The sequence below is a fragment of the Rhinopithecus roxellana genome, chromosome 3, assembly GCF_007565055.1.
Source record: "Rhinopithecus roxellana isolate Shanxi Qingling chromosome 3, ASM756505v1, whole genome shotgun sequence".
Taxonomy (NCBI): Eukaryota; Metazoa; Chordata; class Mammalia; order Primates; family Cercopithecidae; genus Rhinopithecus; species Rhinopithecus roxellana.
In genome coordinates this window covers 37,830,186-37,848,456 of record NC_044551.1, presented here as the reverse complement: position 1 = coordinate 37,848,456, position 18,271 = coordinate 37,830,186, and the positions used below count along the sequence as shown (strand labels likewise).

Below are 18,271 nucleotides of genomic sequence, written 5' to 3'. Positions count from 1 at the left end.
ATTGGAATGAGTAGATAGAGCAGTGATGAGATTCTGCTTATCACAGGGGAGTTGGTGTAAAGAGGGAAGTCTATTTGCCTGTGTTTGCTTTTCCGAAGATAGGACAGCTACAAGCAGGGAGCTGAAGTTCAGACTGACTTGGCTTTGATTTCCATGTCTGTCATTTCTGTGTGCCCTTGAACTTTCATATTTTTCTCTGTAAATGGAGATTCTAGTACCTTCTTCATGGCATTGTTATTGGGAACAATTACATTACAACATGTTTAGTAATGTGAGTGTTTAGTGCGTGTTCAATAAATGATAGCTTTTATTGTCTGTGTTATGACTATTGCAGTGAACATTATCTCAGTCTTCTGGGTAGCTACTGAAGCTAATTGGCCACTGTTAGACAATTTAAAAAGTTAACAAAATGCACCTACATCTTCATCTGCATTTGTCCTCTCTTCAGATCCTTGTATATGAGCATCTTTGCCTATTCTTGGATCCTAGTCTTGCTTTTTTGTTTTTGATTTGTTTGCTTTTTTGGTCTATACAGTAGAGCAAATTATTGATTTCTTGTTCTAATTTCCTTTTCCTGTTCTAAAGTCCTACTTTGGATGGTCCTCTCTTCGTGGTGTGTTCAGATCCAGTAGTGAGTGCAGAAGGACAGTTACCATAGTCAGTCTCTCAGTTAGAATGATGTCATGTCTACAGACCAGCTTTTTCCCTCTCCTAGTCACCACTATGCTGCTGAGAATCATCATAGAATATGGGAACTGCAGGCAACTGCAGCCAAATCTTTTGTTTTACCAATGAGAGCCTCCAGCCCAGGGACAGGAAGAAAATTGTCAAGCTTATACAGAGAGACAGGCAGGGGTGGGTCTATGTACTAGTCATCAAGTGTGCTGACTCACAGGCCAGTGCCCTGAATGGTGTCCATGCCCTTTCTGCTTTTCCTCGGCAGACTTGGGTTGTGAGGAGGGCAAAGATGCCTTTCCTCCTCCTCATTTCCTCTTCCCTCCCCCTTCCTCCCTGCTTTGGGTAAAGCTGAAACATGCAGCTCCTGCTTCCACAAGGCATCCTCAGCATGCTTTTCACAGCACCCTCTGCTGACTCCAGGGCCTTCACAGCTTGCAGCCCAGTTGACAGCCAGTGAAGTGAGAAGATTGGAAACACTTTAAACTGTCTCAGCATTGAAGAAAGCGAGAAGAAAGCAGGTGGGAAACGTCTGTGATGAGCGACATTGTAGAGAGTTAACAAAAACTGGGAGACTTTCAGGGTTCCCTTCTCCTGCTCCCCTGAAACCAAGAATTATAAATACTTTCCATCTTACAGGACAACTCCAGCTGTGCAGTGGTGACTAGGTTGAGGAGGATTTGGAAGCGGTACTTGGGCTCCGTGTACACACACTTGGGAACACATGCACACACACATTCATGCATTCACACTATGTAGTAGGCATTTCTGCCTTGGACTTTTAAAAACATGCTTGTCCTTCAGGATCCTCATCTTGGAAATCTGCCCTGTTCTCCCTCTTTAAGGGATTGCCCTTCCCTCTGAATGTCCAGAACATGCTGTGCTTCTACTGTAGAATTTATTTCATTTTCTCATACAGTTTTTATTAGTGGTTCATAAGTCTGTGTCTTTCTTCGCATTAAAATGACCCTCTTAAAGGCAAGGGTTTTGATTGTTGTTTTCCCCATACTATACCACGTACACTATGTTGAATCAATAAAGTTACTTATTCAGTGAATGTTTTGGTATTATAATAGATATGTTGCAAGATAGTGTAACAAAGTGATAAGGACTCATACTGTGGAATCAGACATACAGGGGTTTGAATTGTAGCTCCACTATTATCAGTTCTGTGACCTCTGCCTACGTATGTTTTAGTCCCTCTTTTGTTAAATGGCAATAATAATAAACTACACCCTCTTAAGCTGTTTTAGAGATTAAAAGGGTTAATGAATGTAAAATGTGTAGTTTATTTTCTAGCATTAAAGTGCTCAATATATGCAAGCAGCTATTAGTAATGTTAGAAGTAATAACGATCATTATCATCATCATCGTCATCATTTGTTGCCACTGTGGCTGTGCCAGGTTCTCCAGATCCTCAGTGATCCCCTTTCTTTTCTTAGATATGTGAGGGAAATAAGCAAAGGAATATATTGAAGAGAAAAAGCCCAGTGTTTATTACTATGTGACTGTTGCTCCAAGCTATGCTGTTGGCTTCTGTGAGCTGGAGGACCTGAGAAAGCTACTTTCCCTGTGGCCCTCACCTAATCTTGGCTGTCTGGGTCTCAGCACTATGGGGACCAGAAGAGGCCAACCCAAAACAATAGGAAATAAAAAGGAATTTTTGCCTAGTGCTTTGAACAAAGCAGGTCAAAGCTTCCCACCTCAGATCTTCAGAGTGAAGGCTCTTCCCTCCCATGTTCAAAGCAGCTCTAGACCTGCACAGCACCCTCAAAGAAACGAATCCAGCAGAGACTTTTATGGCTTTAGCACCATGGCCCATAACTGGCCTTCCCTCCTTAGCTGTTTTGAAGGAGACACTAGGGAGTGGAGGAGGGGTAGTCATCCTAAAACCAACAGGTGGTCCCAGTTGTAGGCTATGTAGCAGCATGACTGTGGTGGTGGTGGTTTGCTTGGTGTATGTGTGGAAGTGCAAGGGAAGTCAATAATGCAGTGTTCTGAGTGTGTGCAGAACCTATGGAGGAAAAGAGAAACATGTCCTGTTAATGGTAACGCCATTTGGATCTGGAAATAACTGTGTGTGCATAGTCCATGTCTGTTCTCTTACAGATGAGGAAACAAAAGCTCTTCATTTAAGGAGAGAAACAGTCCACTCTCTTGTTTACTCATTTACTTGACATTGGTTATAACTCTCAATGGCAAAGACTGTGTTGTGCACCAGAGAGATATGCTGAGAAATGAGAAAGAGGCTCTACCCTCACAAATTTGTCCTAAAAGGCAAACAACTAGATAATCAACAAGCTAATAAATGATTAGATGCAGTGTTATCCCTTCAACCATCTCTTTGGATTCACCCCATTCTTCACACTCTCTCTAAAGACTCCCACTCATGCCCCCGGTGAGTCAAAAGCTCCTGGTCAGTAGCCACTTCTCTGATCAACTCGCATTTCTGCTCGTATCAACTTTGCTGGTGGCATACTGGAATCAAGAATCAATTCTGTTTGTTTTCAAACCTGTTTATATTTCTGTGTTTTTATTATATTTGGACAATTAAAATTATGTGAACTAGTGAAATATGAGTGCAAAAGGAAGTATTTTTTCAAACTAAATACTTTTGAAAGGCTCTTGGATGAATCACAAAAATCATTATAATATTAGGTATCGGAGAGATGACTCTAAGATTGGGGAAATGCACAGAAAAAATCTGAACTTATATTTGTAAGTGCCTTCAAGTTCCTGATATCAAACTATTGATCAATGCATGTGCTTCACAGTGTTTTAAGGGTTTTTTTTTTTTTTTGTATCTTTTTCAAATAATCTAATTGCCAACCACATTGCATCAGTTAAGAGGGCTTCAACTGTAATTAGGACTTGAGTAAAGTTCTGTGAAGGACACGAACTAAATGTTGTGACCGAGAACAGCAGGATGACCTGCTTAAGGTGGTCCTTACAAGATAAGAAGAAGCCGGCCAAGCAAAAGTGGGGGAGAAGAGTATTGGGCAGTGAGAACAGCATCAGGGGAGGCCATGGTATGTGGCAGAAGCAGCAGATGAGGGAAAGGGAAATGATGAGGTTGTTCAGGTCAACAGGGCTTAGACAGTGCAGATTCTCAGAGGACATGCAAAGGAGTTGAGACTTTATTCAAAGCATGATGAGAAAGCATGAGGGGATTGAGGGGATCTGTTTTGACAGGATGTGATTTCCATTTTCACAAGAGCTACCTGGCTGCTAGGGGAAGGATGGATGAGGATGGAAAAAGGGAAAGTGGGCAAGGTGGAGGCAGGGATGAATTAAAGTGACAGCGGTCAGTGATAAAGTACAGTAAGTCTGCAGTGACAGGTGAGCAGTGGCAGAGCCCTAGGCCAGGGTGAGAATGGGGATGTAAAGTGGGCATTGTAAATACATTTGTGACATCTTTAGAGGGACCTGCATCCATGTTTTCTTTAGCCAGTCAATCAGCATGACCAAACTTACAGCTAATTTTTGAAAGTCATATGTGATCTGACGGGGGAGAAAATCCTACCAAAAGTCAGGCAGCTGGGTTTTCTTCTTCGAGATTGATAGTTATTGGCTGTGCTACTCAGAGCAAGCAACTTAACCCTTGGAAGCTCATCTGGAAAAGGACAATAATAATATCCCGTGCAGCCCACCTCGTATTTGGGTTGTGCAGTTTAAATAAAAGGATGGCTCACATGCATCTAGGACTTTGGTAAGCTTATTCCTTCATTTGATCCTCACAGCAGGTAAGGCAGATAGTATGGTCCTCATGTCACAGGTGAGCAAACCAATACATATTCAATAAACCATTATTGAACATCTACTATGTCAGGGTCAGGGACAGGCCCTGAAACTTTTGAAATAGATTAGACCCAGCCCTGTCCTACAGAAGTTCACAGTCTGATGAAGAAGACAGATATGAAAATGTGAAATTATAGAATATCAAGATACGTGCTAAGACAGAAAGTGTATTAGAACCTTAGAGGAGGAAGTAATGAATTTATTCTGGAAGGATTGGAAAGCTTTCCGCTGGGGTCAACATCTGGCTGGGGTCTTGAATGATGAGCAGAAGTTTTCCAGGTGCGCAGGGGCATTTTTGAGGAGGATATGCAGAAGTATGCAGGCCTAGAAGGAAATGGTTCATATGCAACTATGTGGGTGGGGCCTCAGGTGATTGGCAAACTGTTAAGAATGAGGCTGGAGAGTGAATCAGGGGCAGGGAGGCTCCCGCTCATGGATCCATCTGTAAGCAAGTTATGCAAAAGCAGGAAAACTGGTACATTTGCTTCATTTTCACTCTTTCCTCAAATGCTTTCCCCAATTTCATAGTATATATGTTCCTGCGCCTTATACTCCCTTCTTCCTTGCTTACTGTTTCCTCCAGAATTAATCTGAATCCCAGTCTTTTTCCTGGAACTCTTAATTTTAGCAGGGATATACAAAGAGAACACTCCAGGATAGTTAGAAATGCATTTTTTTCTCCAAATGTCTTCCGAAATTCTGTTACTTAGCAGGAGCTATGTCCTGCCATGTTTTGAGGAACTTTGAAAAGTGATTCAAATGTTGGTACAAAGGGAACTAAATGCTGGGTGGTGAGGAGCATCTTGGCAGAGAAGGCAGCTGAGCTTTTGCTAGAGTCTTAGTGGTTGAAATTGTCAGGGAGGCCTGTTTTGGTCCCTGGGCTGGGCAGCATGTGCTGTTGGTTGTCATGCCTCCATTCCTCCTTCTGTAAAATGGTAAATAAGAAAATGTGTACGTTAGGGAGGTGAAAGAGTGTTAGAGCTAATTAAATCTCACTTATTTTACTTATGAGGAAACAACTCCCAAAGAGGAGAAATGACTAAGGTCATATAAAGAACCTGCAGCTTACTTGGTGATTTACGAATTTATTCCATTCAGCAAACATGTTTCAATTCTTCCCATGTGCCAGGCACTGTGGTAGATGCTAGGACAATAGTGATAAGTAAAATAAACATGATTCTTGCCCTAATCAGGGAGATGAAATTAAACAAATAAACCAAAAGGTAAACAACATAATTAAAGATAGAGATAAGGTATGATGGAAAGAAACAAGGTACTGCAATAGAGAATAAAGAGTAGGTTATATATTTTAGAGAAGACCTCTATGAAGAGAGAACATTTTAAGCTGAGATCTGAAGAATGAGAAGGGGTCAGTCACTTAAAGAGGGCTGGAAGAGCTTGCTAGGAGATAACAGCTTGTGCAAATGCCTCAAGGCAAGACAGTTGGGACTGTCCTGAAAGGTAAGAGAAAGACCAGCATGAAGCCGAGGCAGAGAGGGCATGGCCTGGAAGCAGATGTGGTGGGACAGATAGGACGGGTCAGAACTCACAGCCTTAGAGTTCAAAGTGCCCTTATTGGCAGACGCTTGATTGATCTCACACCCCTGCAGGAAAGGAAAGGCAAGTACGTGTGCATTGCAAGACTCTATTGGCTGAGCATTTGTTTCAAATGTCGTTTTCTCAGCAGGCTTTGCTGAGACCATAGATTACAAAAACAGAAATAAAAATGATTCAGCTTTTCTTGTGTGTCTACCACTCAACTTAATTAGTGCTCACAGCTCCAGAAATCAGTTGAGGGCATGGGTCAGAAGTGAATTCAGATATAGATGAAGTGGGACTTAGTTTCTGGTGTTGCCACTTGGTTTTAAAGATGTAGAACTTCTTATGTTCCATAGCTTTATTTTATCCTTCATTTTTTGTCCTTTCACTTCCTCAGTGGATAAATGCTAGCTAGAAGATGAATTTTGCTGATTTAGGGCACCCTCGGGCTGTACTCTGTAGCTTTCAGTGAAGCTTTGTCTTGATTGACAGATGCTGATCAAGTTCATGGGTATGCATTACAGTGAATGCTTGCTGGTTGGCCTAGGAAAACCTATTTGCATATATGATTTTCATAGGAAAAGAATGGCAAATAAGAAACAAAAGATTTTTTTCTGCCACCCACCCAAGGAACGGAAATTAAGATAGCCAAAGGAAGAGTCTGTCTTCATTTAATGAATGATTTACCTGGGGTTCTTTGCAGTAGTGGTTCATTCATGAACCAGCAGAAGGTGCTTTGTGACTGTGGGGATTGCGGAGATGACTGGGCCAGGAGGGGAAGCTGTAAAGCTAATCTCTCCCACAACCCACTTCTCTTTGGCTAATGGCTTTGCTTTTGTTTGTTCTGCTTTGTCTGGTTCATGTGCTAGTTCACAAAGACTGCACACACACAGAGTTAGGTAGATGTACTCCCTAACAGGGCTCTTTAGTGAATCCCACCACCTAGCCCCAGATGAGACTGAGTGAACACTCACTCCAGCCTTGGACTGTAACCTTTACTGTGGCCCCTGAGCCTGACCCAAGAATGAGCCTTGTTGACCCAAGGCTCAGACCCCAAGTCTCAGATCCCTTATTTCAAACAGAGCTCTTCACCCCAGTTCCAGACTGAGCCCCTGGCCCAGCATTCCTGGTGAGTCACCACATGTGGTGGAGTCTTGGCCCCAAAGGGTCCATCCACAATGTTATGAGTCCCTCGGTACATATCCACTTTTTGAATGAACCTCTGAGAACACCTGCCCTCTCAAGACTGGGGTCTCCTCTGTCATCTCATCAGAGTGGCTTTTAGCCATGGAGCAGTGACATAGCCTCCTCTAGTCCAAAGCTGGCTGGTGCTAAGAAGAGGAAGACTGGAACTCAGAATTTCTGTCCTTTTTCCAACATGTTAGTTGCACTCTATCTGTGAGCTTCACAGTCCTGTTGAGTCTTGTACATAAATCAGCAAGCAGTGGTCTTCAGTGAAACTGAGATCTCAACCACAACTTTGGTCCTGTCAGGGTTCCTTTCCCTTACTCTTCTTAAGAGCACCCAGAGTCACCATGAAAGAACTGCAAGTGTAAAAGGAATACGTGGGCTCGGACCTGTGTCCATCCTTGCATGACCCTTGGCTCCTCATCTGTTCATGGGTTTAAAGGTCATCCTTCCTGTCCTGCCTACCTTACTGAGTATTCACAACAGAAAATTAATGTAAGAGATTGAAAAATTGTATAATACATTATAAGTTATTATTACCTCTCCCAAATTGTCAACATTTCATCCTTGCTATCTAGCGGCAGAATAGTGTAGAGTAGGAGTTTACAAACTACAGCCCACAGGCCAAACCCAGCCCAATGCCAGATTTTCTAAATAAAGTTTTATTGAAACACAGCCACACTCATTTGTTTACATATCGTCTTTGGCTGCCTTCATGCTATAAAAGTAGCATTGAGTAGTGCAGCAGAGACCACATGGCCCACAGAACCTAAGATATTTGCTATTTGGCTTTTTGCAGAAAAAGTTTGCCTACAACTGGCATAGAAGAGCGAAGTGAGGACTCTGAAGTCAGAATGACTGTGTTTGGATTCTGAATCTTCTACTTAATGGCTGTATGACCTTGTGCAATTTAATTAGCCTCAGTTTTCTCTCTATGAAATAAAAATAAACATTGCATCCCCAACCTGTGCTATCAAATTAGCATTAAATGAGTAATTCGTGTAAGGCACTTAGGTTAGTATTTGGCACATAGTGAGTGCTCAGTGTTGGCTGTTATTATTATCCAAAGAATGAAAGCTCTGGTTTGTGTTGATGGACTCTCAGGGGATGGAGTAGCATGGTTTAGGGCACAGGCCATGGAGTAGGACAGAACATTATTTATATCCCAGTTCTGCCACTCACCACATGAATGACTCGGAGAAGATTAATTAATCTCCCTAAATTTCAGTTTCCTCATGCATGAAATAGGAAAAAGAAATTAGAGGGTTATTATGAAAAGTAATTGATAAAATGCATGTGAAGTGCCAATAATAGAATTTGGAACATAGTAAACACTCAATAGGTGATATAACTACAATAATAAATAAGAAGAAGAATGGTATTTTTCTAAGTAGTACCAGCTTCTCAGAACAAGTAGGTAGTTGGGGGTGACTACTATGCCAATATCGTGTGAGGTAGGAGGCTCTACTTATCACTAGTAATGCTCTGGACACCAGGTTTTGCATATTCCAGGCACATGTAAATTAAATACACTTTAAAAAGGAGTTGTTTAGACAGCTGTCTAGGCTTTTTTCTAGGCCAATAGTCCTTCAAGGCCGGATACCTTTCTGTACTAACAATTCATGACTCTATGACTGTTCTTAGGTGGAGTGATAGATCAAGGTCATACACATTGAGTCACTCTATGGACGATCCCTGAAAGATCCTCTTATAATAACACATGGGTACACAGTGATGCTAAGGAGTTTGCCATATGGGGTGAAAATGCCCTCATTTTGAATCCATTCAACATCTTCAGGGTTGAGTTCTGTAATGGGATGTAAATCTTCTTGCCTGGGGAGAAATGGCTGAGGAGACTGGGTGTTGTGGGTGGAATACATTAAGGTTGGCGGGGTTTGAGTGCCAGCCCAAGAGCACAGCTCTCATTCTCTGTTGGCCTGAGCTGACAGAGAGTGATCAAGTTCAGTGGACTGAAGCACAGGGGAGTATTACGTATCTTCCAGACCTGTGGATGCTAGATGGGCAGCCTAATTTAGAAGAATATGAAACAAGTAACAGCATCATGCAATTTTGGTTATTCCCTACCTAGCTCTGTATGAGTTATTGTTCATTATATTAGCAGAAAAAATGAGGATTTGGAGAGCCTCTTCCTTTAAGGGAGCTTACATCTCAATTTCAGGTGAAAAGGCATAAATACACAAAAAGTTACTTGATAATATAAAATAAAATAATCAATTCATTCGGTGCAAGACATGCCATGAAAGAAAGATGGGTCAACTTAGTATCCCTGGATTAAAATAGGTAAATGACTTGCATTCATTCATTTATTCTTATATTCACTCATGTACCAAAAATATTGTGTAGTCATTATGGGAATCCTTCAAAGGGATATGAAGAATAATAGAAGCTTTATGAGGGCAAAGGCATCATCTGTCTTATTTACTACTCTATTCCACAGTGTCTAGCCCACAGGGGAAAGACAATAAGGACTGAGTTAGACATAGATCCTTATTTAATACTTAGTGTTTAGATGTATGTAGTTCCTAACACATTTGTGGACATTTATGGAGCTCCTAACATGATTTTGGGCTCTAATTTATGAAATACTGCAATCAGACATTTAGTAGACATCTGTTGGCTTGATATGCCCAGCATGCATCCCCTCTCTGTTCACAGCACCTTAATTTTCCTCTGGCTGGTAACTTGGCTGGTAGCTTAGTAACGTGGATAGTTGTTCTGCTTCCCTTGACCCAGGGGTGGCCCATGCCTAAGCAAGGCTAATCTTGAACTGTATAAACAGTTATCGCAAATGACTGGAGCAATGGTGAGACTCTAAAGAGACTGTCCATGAATTGTTGACATCTAGATTTCTAGAGCTGCTGCAGTTTCTGTCTTATATGAGGCACTTTTTCAGCTGGGGCTTCCTCATATCCTTTCAACATTCTGTTCTTACAAATCACAGAACCTAAACTAATAAAGCATGGATGTTAGATAAAAATTGATAAGACGCACACATTTCTAGGTACATTTAAAAGATAGGTGGAGACTTTCAGTTCATAGCTAGGATTAGGGAGGCGTAAGGGTCTTTATGAAGGAGATGGCATTTGATCTGAACTTTTAGAGAATGGAAAGGATCTGGAAAGAAAGAAAGCAAGAGACAGGAGGCCTGTGCAGGCTGGAGCAAGGGCATGAGTGTAGGCCCAGAGCCTACGGCCAAGAAACAACCAAAAAACAGTCACGTCTATGCTGGAGCTCAGTGAACTCACTGAGCAGCCCATGTTTGTCGTGCCATTACACTTAAGTCAGATGTTCCTGTTCCCATTTCCTAGGTTATACTACTGAGTCACAACAACCTTCCCCTCTATTGTCTCTCATCCATGGACTTGAGCTATGGGATGTTAGAGAGGAAAGGTCTTGTGAGACCAGCTAGGACTGACCCTCTTAGGCCAAAGTGATATGCTAGGGCTCTCCAGGCACCCATGCCACACGTGAAGTGCTGGATACCTTAGGGGAGCTCAGTTTTACTCAGAGAGTTATGTGATCTCTTTCTCCTCACTTCATCTCTACTGCTTTCCTCCTTTCCCCCTAACCATGTCCACATGAGCCTTCTGTTTCTCTTCAGTCTTGTTCCTGAACCTCATTCAGAGCCTCTGTTCCATTCCTTCTGCCTGAGACTGTTTCTTTAGCCTTTAGCCTGGATAGCTCCTTCTTAGGGTTCATTTCTCAGCTCCAATGCTAGTGACACAGAGAGATCTCCCTGACCATCCTGTCTAGAATAGTCCTGCCAGTCACTCTCACGTCATCCCATTTTATTTTCTTTGTAACATTTGCAGCATCCAAAATGGCCTTGTTTATTCATATGTTCTCTCTCTTATTCTCTACAGCCTAAGCTCCAAGAGAGCAGGGACTTGTCTTTTTATCCAGTGATATATACTGCCAGCACCAGCTTGCTCCGTAGCATCCACTACATGCTCAGCAAACTCTTGTTGGATGGGTGAATGATTAGATAGAAGAAAGATGGAGAGAAGAAACAGAAAATTTCCATCTGTAGGACTACACATCCCCAATGAGTACAAAAGTTCTATTATAGGTACTTCACCAAAACAAAAAAAAAGTTTGAGAAACACTGATTTAGTTTCAACTCCATTGTCCAGATAGGGAAAATGCAGCCCAGAGAGGAGAAGGGGCTTGTTCACAGACGTGCTTCTTTGCACTTATTTCTCCACAATCATGTCAGGCACCTGAAGAATTTTACAAGGAAAGCTCCAGTTGATTAGTCTGCTTGCCCTGGCCCCATGCCCTTGGCTACATATGTCAGCCCACAAGGCGAGTCTAAATTCCAGAACCAGTGAGCCCAGCCTTGTTCTAATTCTTAGCCTCATATGCGGTATCACATCTCATTGGCTTTCAGTGCCTAGTAATTAAGACCCATGCTTAATAATAAATACACAAATCTGGCCTGGGAGGATGGCTCTTCTTCCACATCTCCTTTTGCAGCCATCTTCCAACTAGGCACCAGGGCCTGGATGAAGAGAGTTCTTGGGAGGCTGAGACGAATCCAAAACCAAAGTGAAATGCTACATTGACACATGACGCAACGACTTAACTTCTCCTTGCCCTTGGCAACCTAGTCCCCACCCACCTCCAACTCTGTGCCATACCCCAACCCCAGTCATACTGGTGTTTCTTGAGTTTCTCTGTTGTTCCCTTCTCTCTCATCTAGGTGCTTTGGGTAAAGTGGTCCTTCTACCTGGATACAGAAACAAGGTGCTTAACACTGTGCCTGGCCTCTGCTAAGGACTCAGTTAACACTGGCTATAATAGCAGTTATGATTATTTATGCTCTGGCTGATCCCCTTATTACTCTCAGATCACTCTTTATTTTCCTTAATGTAAAACTCACTGAACTCTTGCTTAAGCTCTGTGAAGGTAGAAAACATATCTGTCTTGTGTTACTGTGGTACCCCAATTTTCTGGCAATATTAGTTTCTGGTGCCAAAAAATATTTGTTGAATTTACTAAACAAATGATAACATTTTATCGAGTAAATGGTAGACACCCTAGATGTGTCACAGAATCCTAAGTAAATGTGATATTGTTTAGAGGGCTTGGGGATGATTTATATCTATTGTGGTAATTCTTTGCATGTCAGCATTATATCTAGGATGCGAGAGAGTATAAGAAGGGATGGACAGGCACTCTTATTGTTCTCTGAGTGATGGAAATAAAGCACATCATTTGATGTCACAACATTAGAGTCTGATGATCAAGAATGTGATTCCCATCAATAAGGATAGAATTATTTTGGGAGGGGAATGAGTGTCTGAAAGTCCTCCCATTCACACATACTTTTGATCTCCCTCCCCTAAAATGAAGCTGTCCTGTCACCTCATTATCTGCTATTTACAATAAGGCTACCACATTCCCAGGGACTGGAGCCAGGATCCAAGGAGAAATGTCTGTGTGAGAGGTCTTAAATGAAGTGACAATAAAAAAGGAGTTGCTAATGCCAGGAGTTCCCTCCCTGGGAGAGAGCTGTCAGGGCCAGTGCCCAGGGCTGGGAGATTTATTGATACTAAGTGGATGGTGCCCTAACCAGGAGTGATTATCAAAGAGGTTTGAGTGAGCTGAGAATGGAATTGGACAGCCCGCACAGTGCAGTGTGTGGGTTTTCCTGCCCTTACTGGTTCCTGCCCTCCTGCCTCCCCAAGAGGGAATTCCTGGCCTCATTTTTTACTCACTCTGATTGTTGGACACGCTCTGCTACAGAGTTTCTTGGAGGCAGGGCCCTCAGAATCTGACACTCTGGCAGGGTTCCCTGAATGCTCTCTATCTCTGCCAGGCCTTTGCTGTTGCTGTTCCTTCTATCTGTATACGATAGTCTTTATGCACATGTAACTGTACCAAAACCCCTCTCCTGGCTGATTCCTCCTTACCTTTCAGTGTCAAAGCTGGCACTTCCTCTTGGAAGCTTTCTTTGAGGTCCCCAAAGGCTGGGGTTTGGTGTCCCTGCCTGCTGAACTCATCCTTAACATAGCGTGTAGACTGAATTGCTATTGCCTACATAGTTGTCAGTCTCTCCCATTGTTAAAGTGAGAGTCCCAAAGTGGTTGGGGATGGGCTGGTTTACCATTGTATCTCCATTGCCTAACATAGTGTCTTCACAAGTGCCAGATGCTGGGTGTCGAATGGGGGGTGGATTGATAGATGGACCGAAGAATAGGTGTGTATATGTATAGACTTCCCAGGGATGCGACACGAATAAATCAAACATACCACTCAATTTTATTTGCTTATAATTCAATAGATTCTAATGTAGTAATGCCTCTTTATCTGGCATCAGGGGAAGGCAGCGTGCTACATGAGAGGATTTTCCAGAAACTGAAGCTGACCCATGTCCCAAGACTATTTCAAACATCCACGACATATCACAGACATTAAGGGCTCAAGCTCTGCAGTCAGACTGGTAAAGGTCATATCTCAGCTTGCCTTATGCTGGTTCTGGACCTCACTTCTCCAATTTGAAACCCACCTCAAGGAATGAAAGGGGTTACTGTAGGGAAATGTCCTTGGCACAGTGTCTGGCACTTGGCAGGTGTTGAACTATCAGCTCTCAATTATTACTATCAGAAAGCATTACAGGCCAAGCACAGTGGCTCACGCCTGCAATCTCAGCACTTTAAGAGGCTGAGGTGGGAGGATCACTTGAGGCCAGCAGTTCAAGACCAACCTGCTCAACATAATGAGATCCCATCTCTACAGTTTGGAGCTGCAGTGAGCCATGATGGCACCACTGCACTCCAGCCCAGGTGACACAGTCAGACCCTGTTTCAAAAAAAAAAGCAAGAAGAAGAAGAAGAAAGAAAGGGAACACTAATATCCCAATGCTTTCTAAACGGCGAATACTACATTTCATCCCAGCAACATGATGGAAGTCTCTACATTAACCCAGTATGCACAGAGTTCTGATTCTGAAAAATGCCCCATCTCTTCTCTCCTACTCGTCATATCTGACAATGTAGGCTCCATCTCTGGCTCCCTTTCTAGTCTGCCTCCTTTCATCTCTCTACTGGATAACTTATTCACATAGCAGGTTAAAAGTTGTGTCTTAACTCTTAAGACTCCAAATGCATCTATTTAAAAGAAGAAACGAAGGTAAATCTGTTCAGGAATGTGAGATTTGGGCTGAGACACAACTCCTGCAAAGGAGTGATCTTTGCAAAGAGGTAAGAAAAGCAAGTTGCAGGCAGGAGGGGAACAATTAGTGCAGGCTTCCAGGATTTTGTTACAAGGGAATCCAAGAACTCAGAGACTTACCTGCTTACTGGATTTGAAAAAGTGCACTGGGGGTTGTTAAAATTTGACTAAATAACTAAAGTGTTGTCGAATCAGTAAACATTTTCCAATCAATTAGACTAGACTCTAGAATGTCAGAGTCTGAAGGTGCATTAAACATTACAGAGATCAAATAATCATTTCACAGATGGGAAAGCTGAGCCCCAGGAGAGCGTGGGATTTACTTAAAGTCATACAAGTACTCTGTCACGATAAAACCAAAAAGAGAATTGTCCAGGTCTTCACACAGCTAGCCTAGTACTTTGTCTACAGAACCTTGTTGTCTCTTCTGATTGAATATTGGTTGTGACAGAGTCAAAGTAGATATAATACCCCACAACTACTAATTATATGTATCAACATTTAACCAATGACTGCATTCTCCCACAGGCCTTGGGCCTATAGGGTCTATCTGTCTCTTTCTCTCTCTCTCTCTCTCTCTTTTTTTCTTCCTCTCTCTTTCTCTGCTGTTGCTTAGGTTTGGCTGAAGTGTAAAAATGACCTAACAGTCAGGCACTGAGCAACTCTGGGAGTCAGGGTTAACTCAAGTAAATCCAGGCCAGGCTACCTCCAAGCCATGCTCTTTTAGGGAGTAGTGGGTAAATGCACCCTCTTAGCCTTAGAGGATAAAGCACTCTGTTTAAGGTAAGACGTGTTTGCAGAAGGGGAAAACAAGGAGATAATTTGAAGGGGAAAATGTCCCAGCTTCCTGTGTGTCTAAGGATTTGTTGTGTCTGCCTGCTCCCATTTCGTCCAACCCCATCTCACCCTTTCCTACTTCCCTTCTGAAGTCCTAGCAAGAAACACCATCCATGAGGGCCCCAGAGGCCCAACTAAATGTGTGAAACCAAGTAGATGACATGAGGGAATAGATCTGGATCATAAGATTTATATCCTGTAGGATAATATTTTATTGCAGCAAGGGGAGAGAAGAGATCCAAAAAATACTATAGAGAGCATATTATAATATTTTAATGGGGTTTATGTGCTCCCCAAATACACTTCACCCTGGAAGATTGATTGTGCATTTTGACAAATCTATATTTAACACTGGGAGAATAATACACGATGTATGCTTCCTGGTAGATAAATCATATTTATAGAAATCTTGATTCTAGTTATTACAATAGACATTTAAAGACAGTGCCTATTGTGGGTTGTGGATAGATAGAGTGTCCTCATTAGGGTGGAGGAGAAAATAGTGTGAGTGGCAGAGGATTAACGGCTACCTTAGAAGACAACAACCCAGGCAGGGGAGCAAGTGGTTCAGGGTGAACCAACAGTCATCTCTGTTTGGGTTCAGCTCCTCCTCTGCCCCTACTGCAGGGCGTATGCCCTCATCAAGCACTCATCATTCTTTTATTCATCAAATATTTATTAAGCATCTACCATGTCCCAGACTCCCTGCTGGTGTTTGGGCACAAACAAGCATGTCCTTATTTTCAGGGAATTCACAGTGACCCAAATAGCCACACATACATACAAATAAACCACGACAATTATTTTAGATAAAATAATTAAAGGATGGGAAATAAGACAGAGTGATGTGATACAGACTGATGAGGGGTCACTATTTAGAAGAGGTAATGAAGCAAGATCTATACAGAGAGGTGAGATTTGGGCTGAGGCACAACTGCTACAAAGGAGTGATGTTTGCAAAGAGATAAAGGAAGAGCATTGCAGGCAGGAGGGGAGCAGCTGGTGCAGAGTCTCCCAAGCAGAATGAGCTCGGAGCCCAGAGGAACAGAGCGAAAGCCAGTGTGGCTACAGCAGGCAGCAAGTAGAAGAGGGGTGTAAGGTAGGTGAGGTCAGAGGAGCAGGCTATTCACGCTCTGTGTGATGGTCAGATGTTGAGACTTTTCCTGTGTGCAAAGGGAAAACTTTGAGTGGATTTACACAAGGAGGAAGAACAATGTGTTTTGTTTGTTTTGTCTTTGTTGTTTAAATAAGATCTCTCTGGCTTCTGGGTAGAGAATTGATTTTGTCACTGAAAACCAAATGCCATAAAGCTCAAGGCCATGAACACCACCTTCAGATACCAGGAGGTCTATAGAGTGAGTCAAGAGCAGGAATTATGTAAAACCAGAATCTCAGTAACTAGAAGTATGCAAGCAGATGTTAATGATCACCTGCCAGGTTTTCTGCAGATGGTATGCTGGTTTTCAGTGGGAGTAGGACAGATGTGTTAAATGGTTCAGCTGCAATCTTTAAGAGATTATGACCTTTAAAGCCCATTATCTCTAGGGACTAACGGAAAACGGAGACTCGCAGTAGACAATTAGGTACCACTGGTTAATTGCATTATTTACTGCAGCATGGCCCAAAAGATTTTCAATAACATTTCTAAAGTATTCACCAAAAAAGGTCTTGGAGGCAAATGGATTTGACAAGATCTGGGATAAAAATGGGTAGAATTCCTCACAATCTTTTATGCAGCTAATGTGAAGTATGAAACTCTAAAACAGGGACAAAGTATGCACCACTTCCCAAATGTAGTTGACCAAAGAAGACTTTTATTTTTTAAGGAGCATCTTGTGGGACTATTATTTCATGAAACCTTCTGGGCAATGGTCGCATAGTGTAATTTGAGATCCCATACACAGTGGCAATGTGGGGTTCTAGAAGCAGGTGATATGGTAAAAAAAGAGTAAAGGATCTAACAGCATTAACTTTTTTATCTTAAAAGAAAAAAATAATAATATCTAAGTCACAAGGATGTGACGAGCACTAAATAGCCTAATATATGTAAAAGGACCACAGAGCTCTCTAAAATACTGTTCTTATGACAAGGATGAATGACTTTCCTCACCATCCACCTTGGAAGGACAATTTTTAGGCATTGAAGATGGCCTTGGGGTTGGTCTCACTGGGGTAAAGATTATGAACTCTCATCCTATGTTATATAGTAAAACAAAGTTTAGGAGCTGACTGACTTGGAGTTTAATCCCATGACCTTGGTCTTTTTAGCATTATATTTTAACTAGAAGTATAATCAACCGCAAACCAGGATTGGTAACTGCATTGGGATCCTACAGAATCGATCCTGTGGGTATGTTCTCACAGCTAAGCTATTACTATGACTGATACACTGGGGGGTCTGAAAATCAGCTAGCAAGATGTACAAGCACAAAATGAGCATTAGCAGACAAATGAACACTGAGAGTTAAGGGCTAGACTGGGAAAATCAACACTTGTTTTCTTAAACATGTTATTAGCAGCAATAGCTGGATTCTTCCTGTAGCACCTTTTTATGCTTTGCCTTTAACTGATAGACAATGTGAGGGAAAGATCATTAGATTAAGAGTCAAGATATCTGCCCAAGTCATATGTCCTAGCTGTGCTACCTTGAACATGTTCAGTAAATTTCTGAGCCTTGGTTTCTCCCCTTTAAAACAATGACTCAGTCATCCCTTTCTAACCTCAACAGGGTCATTGTAGAGACCAAGTAAGGTAATAGATGAAAGTGTCTTATATATATGGCTACTGTAATTAATAACCATGACAACTTCTGGCTTGTAATAGATACCTAATAAAATTGGATTTACACAGATGAAGGACATGTCGAACAGGTGAATGTGTGAGTGGGATGGTTAGATGGGTAGGATGGATGGACAGTTGGATAGATTGGTGTGTCAAAAAGATTAATGGATGGATTGGTTTGTTGGATGGGTAGACGAATAGATGACGGTTGGGTGGATAGTTGATGGGTTGGATGGATGAACTAGTGGATGGATTC

The 18,271-nt window shown here is 42.1% G+C and overlaps 1 protein-coding gene across 10 annotated transcripts in view; it reads left to right on the top strand.

Moving 5' to 3' along the window:
- The window catches only part of GRIA1 (glutamate ionotropic receptor AMPA type subunit 1), a 326,518-nt gene that overhangs the window by 139,772 nt on the left and 168,475 nt on the right, over window positions 1-18,271 (top strand). The gene's annotated exons all lie outside the window — the stretch shown is intronic.